The sequence below is a fragment of the Macaca fascicularis genome, chromosome 4 (assembly GCF_037993035.2).
Source record: "Macaca fascicularis isolate 582-1 chromosome 4, T2T-MFA8v1.1".
Taxonomy (NCBI): Eukaryota; Metazoa; Chordata; class Mammalia; order Primates; family Cercopithecidae; genus Macaca; species Macaca fascicularis.
The window spans coordinates 111,382,986-111,392,650 of NC_088378.1; the positions used below are offsets into that span (position 1 = coordinate 111,382,986).

Genomic DNA, 9,665 nt, shown 5'->3' on the forward strand with positions numbered 1-9,665 from the left:
GTTATCTGAGGGAAGATAGACCCCTTTGCAGTCTCAGAAAAGCCTATCTTAATTGGTCTAGGCTAATCATGGTAGTCTCATACCCTTTGCACAACAAATGACTTATGCCTGGGTATGAGAGGCAACTGTGGCCAATGGGGCTAATTCTGTGGGGACTTAGGAAAAATATTCCCTATCAAATAGAAAGTGCTACATGGAAGATAATGATTCTAGGTCTTCACGTGGCGTCAAGATATGCAACAGCCACTTTGCAGCAATGAAGGATAAGGCTTGAGGACTAAGCCACCATGCAAAGAATGAGAGCATGAGGCTGGCGCCATGGCTCATGCCTGTAATCCCAGCACTTTGGGAGGCCAAGGCAGATGGATCACTTAAGGTCAGGAGTTCCCGACCAGCCTGGTCAACATGGCGAAACCCTATAAAAATACAAAAATTAGCTGGGAGCTGTGGCGCATGCCTGTAATCCCAGTTACTCAGGAGGCTGAGGCAGGAGATCGCTTGAACCTGGGAGGTGGAGGTTGCAGTGAGCCAAGATCACACTAGAGCACTCCAGCCTGGGCAACAGAGTAAGACTTTGTCTCAAAAATAAAAGAAAAAGAAAAAAAAGACCATGGAGCAAGGGAAAGAACTTGAGTCCTTAATGATGACTGAGCCAATCCAGGAGCAGAACTACCTCCAGACTTCTTGCCATATAATAAAATAGGTATCTTTACAGTTTCATCACTTTTAATTTTTTCAATCTGCATCTGCTTCCTAGGGAATTATTATTTTTTAATTACTTGCAGCCAAGAACATCATAAATAGTATGTGGACTTAAACTGTCTTTCAAGTGTGTACACATAAGTAGTAACAAATCCCAATGTGTATTTTTCATCATCTTCAGATTTGGAGAGTCATTTTCTCAGTAAGAAGCATAAGAAAAATTACATAGTAAAAATATTTTCCAATTTTGATTCTGAGGGATAATTCAAAACTGTAGAATAATAAGCTCTGTTTCAGAAAAAATTTTAATACTTTAGATTTGGGGGTCTATAATCTGAAACATCTAGGTAAACTACAAACTGGCAAAATTTAAAACATGCCCAGATAATGATTTCAAATTCTCAAAGCTACTTTTTAAGAATTCACTTGAGGCTGGGTGCGGTGGCTCTCGCCTGTAATCCCAGCATGTTGAGGGCCAAGGCGGGTGGATCACCTGAGGTCAGGAGTTCAAGACCACCCTGACCAACATGGCGAAACTCCGTCTCTACTAAAAGTACGAAAATTAACTGGGTGTAATCCCAGCTACGCAGGAGGCTGAGGCAGAAGAATCGCTTGAACCCGGGAGATGGAGGTTTCAGTGAGCTGAGATTGCACCACTGCACTTCAGCCTGGGCTACAAGAGTAAAACTCCATCTCAAAAAAAAAAAAAAGCTATTTGCTTGCATAAGCTTGACCTGGAGTAGGGATCAGGATTTCTAGGGCTTCCTTTGGGCTCATCCTATAGATATAGCATGTTGTAGGAAGGGGTGGGAATGTAGAACCAGGCACTTGTGTTAACTGCCCCTGATTGTTTCTCTTAGATTAATAGGTGCCATGAGCACAGCACCACTGATTTCCTTATTCGACTGAGCACATTTTATTGCCATCATTAGCTTATCTGTCTAGCTGTTCCTCTATATAATTTGCATCTTGACCTGCTGTGGTGGCTCATGCCTGTAATCCCAGCACTTTGGGAGGCCGAGACGGGATGATCACCTGAGGTCGAGAGTTCAGGACCAGCCCTGGTCAACATAGAGAAACCTTGTCTCTACTAAAAATACAAAAATTAGCCAGGCATGGTGACATGCACCTATAGTCCCAGCTACTCAGGAGGCTGAGGCAGGAGCATCACTTGAACCCAGGAGGCAGAGGTTACAGTGAGCCAAGATTGTGTCACTGCACTCCAGCCTGGGTGACAGAGTGAGACTCTGTCTCAAAAAAAAAAAAAAAAAAAAAAAAAAAAATTCGCTTCTTGAGGGAAGAGAACATGTTTTGCTTATTTCTATATTCCTGACAATGAAGATGGTACCTGGCACATAGTAGGTACTGAATGAAAGTGGGGAGAGGAGATTTTCTCTGGGGAAGCAGAATAAGGGGAAAATCTAAATATTGAATATTGAAGAGTTATGACTTGAAGTGTTTAAAAAACTAAAAAAAAAAAAAGTAGTCAAAGCATAGAAAGATTAAGTGGTAACTAGAACTTACGAGGGTTAACTTAACTTTTATGATTTTTTTTCCTTCTGCCTGGGAAAGCACCTTTGGGATCATGTGGTGTTTGTGCAAATCGCTTGGGTCTACATAGCACAGAGTGGGGCTAAAGTGCAGATGAGGTGGAACTAAGAAAGAGCCTGTCCAAACAAGCATGATTTAGAGCAGTTGCCTCATATACTGGAGCACTTTTTTAGTAGTGAAGGTGGCAGCGACATACTTTATGGCAGTCACAAGCTGCCTTTAGTATGTTAAATGAATGAATACAGGCAGCTCTTCTGGAACCTCAAGGATTTGTTGTTGTTTCTTTTTCTCTTTAAAAAATTCAAAAATAAACTTACAACAACATTAATTTTAACCGAAGCTTTATTAGATGGTTACATTTACAAATTTACAGTTCATTTGTGATAGTCCTTAATTATAATGATCATGTACTCCTATTTTGAAAAGTGAGTGAAACTTTCTCTAAAGAGCAGGGCTTTCTGTTCTACCTCCATACAAGGCACTATCAGTGTGGGAGGAAGGGCAAAACACTGTGCTAAACCTGGCCCCATCCCAGGTCTGCGAGTAACCCAGGGCCTTGGCCAAGTCAGCTAGCCTATCTACTGTTTAGTTTCTGCATTTGTAAAACAGAGGCATGTGTGAAGACGATCTCTTATGATTTCCCCTAGCTCTAAAATTGTACTGTGATAGCATATTAAACGCCTGTGTTTATAGGAACTGAAACTGGTTAAGGGTTAATATTTACTCTGTAAGCTAGGTTTATCACTTCATCCTTTATAATGAAATTTTCACCTTACACATTATTATATCATACATTTAAGAAACCACGGCAGCTATATAAAATAATACAAAAACTAAAAGGTATAATTAATATTTGATATATTTATTTTAATATCGATTTCTACAAATATACAACATGCACACACCTAATTGGGATTATACTGCATAGACAGCTTTGTATCCTTGATTTCACTGAATTTGGTATTGTGAGCATTTCCCCATCTTATTAAAAAAATCCTTAAAAAATAGTATTTTTGGCCAGGCTTGGTGGCTCAGGCCTGTAATCCCAGCACTTTGAGAGGCCAAGGCATGTGGATCACCTGAGGTCAGGAGTTTGAGACCAGCCTGGCCAACATGGTGAAACCCTGTCTCTACTAAAACTACAAAAATTAGCTGGACGTGGTGGTGTGTGCCTGTAATTCCAGCTACTCAGGAGGCTGAACCTCAAGAACTGCTTGAACCTAGGAGGTGGAGGTTGCAGTGAGCTGAGATCTTGCCACTGTACTCCAGCCTGGGCAACACAGCGAGACTCTGCCTCAAAAAAAAGAAAAATTTGTTTCCTTTATTACAAAATTTTATATTGTTAGATATAGTACGAATACATAAACTATACAAATAATTATTATAAGGTGAACATCTATAACTATGACCTCACTCAGTCACCCCAGAAATACTCTTTTTTTTTTTTTTTTTGAGACAGAGTTTCACTCTTGTTACCCAGGCTGGAGTGCAATGGCCCGATCTCAGCTCACTACAACCTCCACCTCCCGGGTTCAAGCAATTCTTCTGCCTCAGCCTCCTGAGTAGCTGGGATTACAGGCACGTGCCACCACGCCTGCCTACTTTTTTTGTATTTTTAGTAGAGACAGGATTTCGCCATGTTGGTCAGGCTGGTCTCGAACTCCTAACCTCAAGTGATCCACCTGCCTTGGCCTCCCAAAGTGCTGGGATTACAGGTGTGAGCCACTGTGCCAGGCCAGAAATACTCTTATAACATAACCATCTCCCTCCCTACTGAAGTGAATTGCCTAATGATTTTTAATCATTTATTTTTCTTTATAGTTTTGCTACACTGTGTGCATCCCTATATATTATCATTTAGTGTTTCCTAAGAGTACAATTTTTAATGTATGCTTATTATTCTACTATATATATATACATTCATACAAGTACAACTTTTTAGATTACTTTATTTTTTGGTGGTTTTAAAAAATTTTATTTTTTGACTAGGTATCTATTTACATAATGCAAAATTTTAAATGTTTAAAAGGAAAGACAATCAAAAGTCTTACTGCTACTTTGTCCTCCAGCCATCTGGCTATCTCCATAGCCAGTTTTTAGGAAGCTGTTTTTGAGGAAAATGAGCCTAAGAACGGTATTGATATTTTTTTAGCTTTAATGTCCTAAACTAACCTCCTAAGTAGGTACAAAAATGTAATTCTTAGAAAAGCATCCAAAAAGTTGATTTTTCTTTTATATGAAGTTGACATAATTTCTGGAGTAAGATACGTGATTTCACTCTTGAACTAGTTAAATGTGTACCATTGATTAGTTACCATGGATTGGTTGTGAAATAACCAAAGAAGGAAAATTAGGATCCAACTAGGTATAAATAGTGCAGTGGTATTTTACTTTGCTTAACTATGGAGCTGAGAGACCCAAGTTACTTTTTTTGTCTCTTGGGCATGATGGAAAACTCAACAGTTTCTTATGTTTTTGCTCTAGTAGATCAATAATGTCATGAAGATAACATGTTATACAAAAATGCATAATTCAGTTTGCATTAATGACAGAACTACCATTAACCTGTCTGGACAGTATACCATTTTTATGAATCAGGGTTCTTTGGCTGTAAGAAACAAAAACAAGCTCTGTTTAACCTAAATAAAGGGAATTTACTGGGAGAATTTGGGTACTCATTGTTTGGCAGAAAGGATGAAGAATCAGGCTTTGAAATGAACAGAGCCAATACCACTTACGAGGTCCAGGAACTGCTGATGACAAGAATGAGCTCATATGAAAACTGGCTTTGGATATTTTACTAGATTCTAATAGAAACTGTGATCCTGATCATGGAACACCAGGTGACTATGCAACTAGATCTACTCACTAGGATATTATCAGATACAGTAAGTGATAAGTTTGGATGAATGGATGTATTTATGATAGAAATGAAACATTTACATCCAACTTGACCATATTCAAAAGGCATGAATGAATTATATGCATATGTATCTCAAACTTTCAGGTCATCTGTCTCTGTTGCACCAATAACCCTCCCTTAACTCACATGTGGGCCTCATGAAGGGAGGGGAGTAAGTGACCCGCTCTGACTAAGTGATGGAATAAGAAATAACTTGGCCAGGTTACCCATGAATTCTCACAGTACATTAGCGATAGTGGAAAGTAAATTTCCACCACATTATAGCTCCACTCAAAGACAGAGGGACAGTTGTGAAAAGAAATCTTCTCTCCAGGCAGGCAGTGTTATTAGTCCAGACTTATGCCGCCTGCGATGATCTCTTAGAAGTCCCCCTAGCTAATCCTGACCTTAACCTATATGCCGATGGAAGTTCATTTGTGGAGAATGGATACGAAGGGCAGGTTATGCCATAGTTAGTGATGTAACCGTACTTGAAAGTAAGCCTCTTCCCCCAGGAATCAGTACCCAGTTAGAACTAGCGGCACTTACCCGAGCTTTAGAACTGGGAAAGGGAAAAAGAATAAATGTGTATACAAATAGCAAGTACGCTTATCTAATCCTACATGCCTGTGCTGCAATATGGAAAGAAAGGGAGTTCCTAGCCTCTGGGGAGACCCCCATTAAATACCACAAGGAAATTATGGAGTTATTGCATGCGGTGCAAAAACCCAAGGAGGTGGCAGTCTTACACTGCCAAAGTCATCAGAAAGGTGAAGGAGAAAAGGCAGAAGGAAACTGCCGGGCAGATGCTGAGGCCAAAATTGCTGCCAGGCGGAACCCTCCATTAGCAATACTTACGGAAGGACCCTTGGTATGGAACAACTCCCTCCAAGAGATTAAGCCCCAGTATTCCCTGACTGAAATAGAATGGGGACTTCCACGGGGGCATAGTTTTCTCCCCTTGGGGTGGTTTAATGACAGAAGAAGGAAAGAGAGAAAGAGACAGAAAGTCAGGGAGAGACAGAGAGAGAGGAAGCAACAGAGAGACAAAGCAAAGAAGTCAAAGAGAAAAAGAGATGGAAGTAGTAAAGAAAAAACAGTGTACCCTATTCCTTTAAAAGTCAGGGTAAAGTTCTGTCTACCCAGCCAAAGTGTATTCTTCTTATGTGGAACGTCAACCTGTATCTGCCTCCCCACTAACTGGACCCGCATCTGCACCTTAGTCTTTAACATTGCCCCAGGAAATCAGACCCTATCAGTACCCCTCAAAGCTCAAGTCTGTCAGTGCAGAGCCATACAACTAATACCCCTACTTATAGGGTTAGGAATGGCTACTGCTACAGGAACCGGAATAGCCAGTTTAGCTACTTCATTATCCTACTACCACACACTCTCAAAGGAATTCTCAGACAGTTTGCAAGAAATAATGAAATCTATCCTTACTCTACAATCCCAAATAGACTCTTTAGCAGCAGTGACTCTCCAAAACTGCCGAGGCCTAGACGTCCTCACTGTTGAGAAAGGAGGACTCTGTGCCTTCTTAGGGGAAGAGTGGTGTTTTTATGCTAACCAGTCTGGGATAGTAGGAGATGCCGCCTGGCATTTACAGGAAAAGGCTTCTGAAATCAGACAATGCCTTTTAAACTCTTATACAAACCTCTGGAGTTGGGCAACATGGCTTCTCCCCTTTCTAGTTCCCGTGGCAGCCATCTTGCTGCTACTCACCTTTGGGCCCTGTATCTTTAACCTTCTTGTCAAATTTGTTTCCTCTAGAATCAAGGCCATTAAGCTACAGATGGTCTTACAAGTGGAACCCCAAATGAGCTCAACTAACAACTTCTACCGAGGACCCCTGGACCGACCTGCTGGCACTTTCCTTGGCCTAGAGAGCTCCCTTCTGGAGGACACTACAATTGCAGGGCACTTCATCGCCCCTATCCAGCAGGAAGTAGCTAGAGCGGTCATTGACCAAATTCCCAACAGCAGTTGGGGTGTCCTGTTTAGAGAGGGGATTGAGAGGTGACAACATGCTAGCAGCCCTCCCTCTGGGCACCTCCTCGGCCTCAGCATCCACTCTGGCAGCACTTGAGGAGTCCTTCAGCCCGCCACTGGACTGTGAGAGCCCCTCTCTGAGCCAGCAGCTGTGGAGGGGGCGCCGGGTCCCCCAGCACCTCCGGCCTGCCTGCCCTGCCCTCGAATTCTCACCCCGCCTCAGTCGCCTCCCCTGCAGGGCAGGGTTTGGAACCTCCAGCCCCCACCCCACCATGGGCTCCCACGTGACCTGAGCTATGCGCCCTGCCCCCTGCTCCGTGGCGCTGGGTCCCATGGACTGCCCAAGGACTGAGGAGTGCAGGTGCGCAGCTCAGGACTGGCAGGCAGTTCCACCTGCGGCCCTGGCGTGGGATCTGCTAGGCAACACCAGCTGGACTCCTGAGTCAGATGGGGACTTGGATAACTTTTATATCTAGCGGGAGGATTGCATATGCAACAATCAGCACTCTGTATCTTGCTAATCTGGGGGGGACTTGGAGAACTTTTATGTCTAGCTAAAGGATTGTAGATGCACCAATCAGCACTCTGTGTCTAGCTCAAAGTTTGTAAACTCACCAATCAGTACTCTGTGTCTAGTTAATCTAGTGGGGACTTGGAGAACTTTTATGTCTAGCTAGAGGATTGTAAATACACCAATCAGCAACCTGTGTCTAGCTCAAGGTTTGTAAACTCACCAATCAGTGCTCTGTGTTTAGCTAATCTAGTGGAGACTTGGAGAACTTTTATGTCGAGCTAGAGGATTGTAAATACACCAATCAGAGCTCTGTGTCTAGCCCAGGAATTGTAAATGCACCAACCGGCACTCTGTCAAAATGGACCAATCAGCTCTCTGTAAAATGGACCAATCAGCAGGATGTGGGTGGGGTCAGATAAGGGAATAAAAGCAGGCTGCCTGGTGGCAACCCACTGGAGTCCCCTTCACACTGTGGAAGTTTTGTTCCTTCACTGTTTGCGATTAATCTTGCTGCCGTTCACTCTTTGGATCTGTACTGCCTTTATGAGCTGTGATACTCACCGTGAAGGTCTGTAGCTTCACTCCGGAGGCCAGAGAGACCATAAACCCACTGGGAGGAATGAACTCAGGATGGGAGGAACCAACAACTCCAGATGCACCACCTTAAGAGCTGTGACACTCACTGTGAAGGTCTGCAGCTTCACTCCTAAAGCCAGTGAGACCACGAACCCCCCAGAAGGGGGAAACTCCAAACACGTCTGAACATCAGAAGGAACAAATCCAGACACACCATCTCTAAGAACTGTAATTCGCATCGCAAGGGTCTGTGGCTTCATTCTTGAAGTCAGTGAGACCAAGAACCCACCAATTCTGGACACATTATGAGTAGGGCGAATGATCATTCACTTGGTATGGAGAGAGAAATGTACTTTGTATAGATATATGGGGACCGTGGGGAAGGTGGGAATGTCTTGGCTGGTTTGTCAGGGGTAAGGCATCCTGGTATTGGGTCTCCCGTCTTCCCTTCCTCACTCTTCTACTCCCTAACTCCTGCTTCCCTGGGATTGCAGGGATACTAGTAAGATAGTGTCATGTGAACTTTTGTCTCAGGCTGTTTTGAGGGAAATCAACTTCTCTGAGATGTTCTGTGAGATATTTGTGGGCAAATCAGACTCCCTGACCAAATTACACATGCTCCACCAGAGCAAAGATATATGTTCAGTGGTAGCTCAAGCTGTTTTTATGACCATTTTTCTTATTTTGGAAAGAAAATGAAGTAAAGCTTGTTCAATTTAGTTTTGATAACTTTCAAGTATGCCCTGTCTCTTAAAATCTACTAGGTTAACCATTTATAAAATAACTGGGTTAGCAATCAGAGATAGAAACTGATTTGTGAACAGACTGAATAAGAAAACTGTGTCATCAACAAAACAGGAAGAGCTGGGCGCGGTGGCTCACGCCTGTGATCCCGGCTCTTTGGGAGACCGAGGAGGGTGGATCACGAGGTCAGGAGTTCAAGACCAGCCTGGCCAACATAGTGAAACCCTGTGTCTACTAAAAACACAAAAAATTAGGTGGGCGTGGTGGTGGCTACCTGTAATCCCAGCTACTTGGGAGGATGAGGCAGGAGAATCACTTGAACCTGGGAGGTGGAGTTTGCAGGGAGCCGAGATCCCACCATTACACTCCAGCCTGGGTGACAGTGCAAGACTTTATCTCAAAAACAACAACAACGAAAGAAAACAAGAAGAACCTATCTCATCTCCTTTCCTTGAGAAAAATCAGTATGTAATCAAAATTTTTATTTTCTTTAAAACTACCCAAAAGGTTGAATTTGACTTTTTCTCGATACTATCCACTGTCAGTCAAAAACCTAAGCAAAGAATGTAAATAACTTTCAAAGTATTTCTTCCACTCTACTCTTTGATGAGTCTAAAGTTAAACAACTGGAAACTGCCTCCCTCAGTTTAGCATTTGGCACATCTCATTTTAAGGACTTTCAAG

The 9,665-nt window shown here is 42.7% G+C and overlaps 1 long non-coding RNA gene across 2 annotated transcripts in view; it reads left to right on the plus strand.

The window, feature by feature from the left end:
• The window catches only part of LOC135970606 (uncharacterized), a 57,618-nt gene extending 49,490 nt beyond the window's left edge, over positions 1 to 8,128 (plus strand). For both annotated transcript variants that reach the window (XR_010586368.1, XR_012433692.1), the window contains exon 4: positions 6,929 to 8,128. This is a non-coding gene — a long non-coding RNA (uncharacterized lncRNA). The remainder of the gene's footprint in view (positions 1 to 6,928) is intronic.
• The last annotated feature ends 1,537 nt before the right edge of the window (positions 8,129 to 9,665 follow it).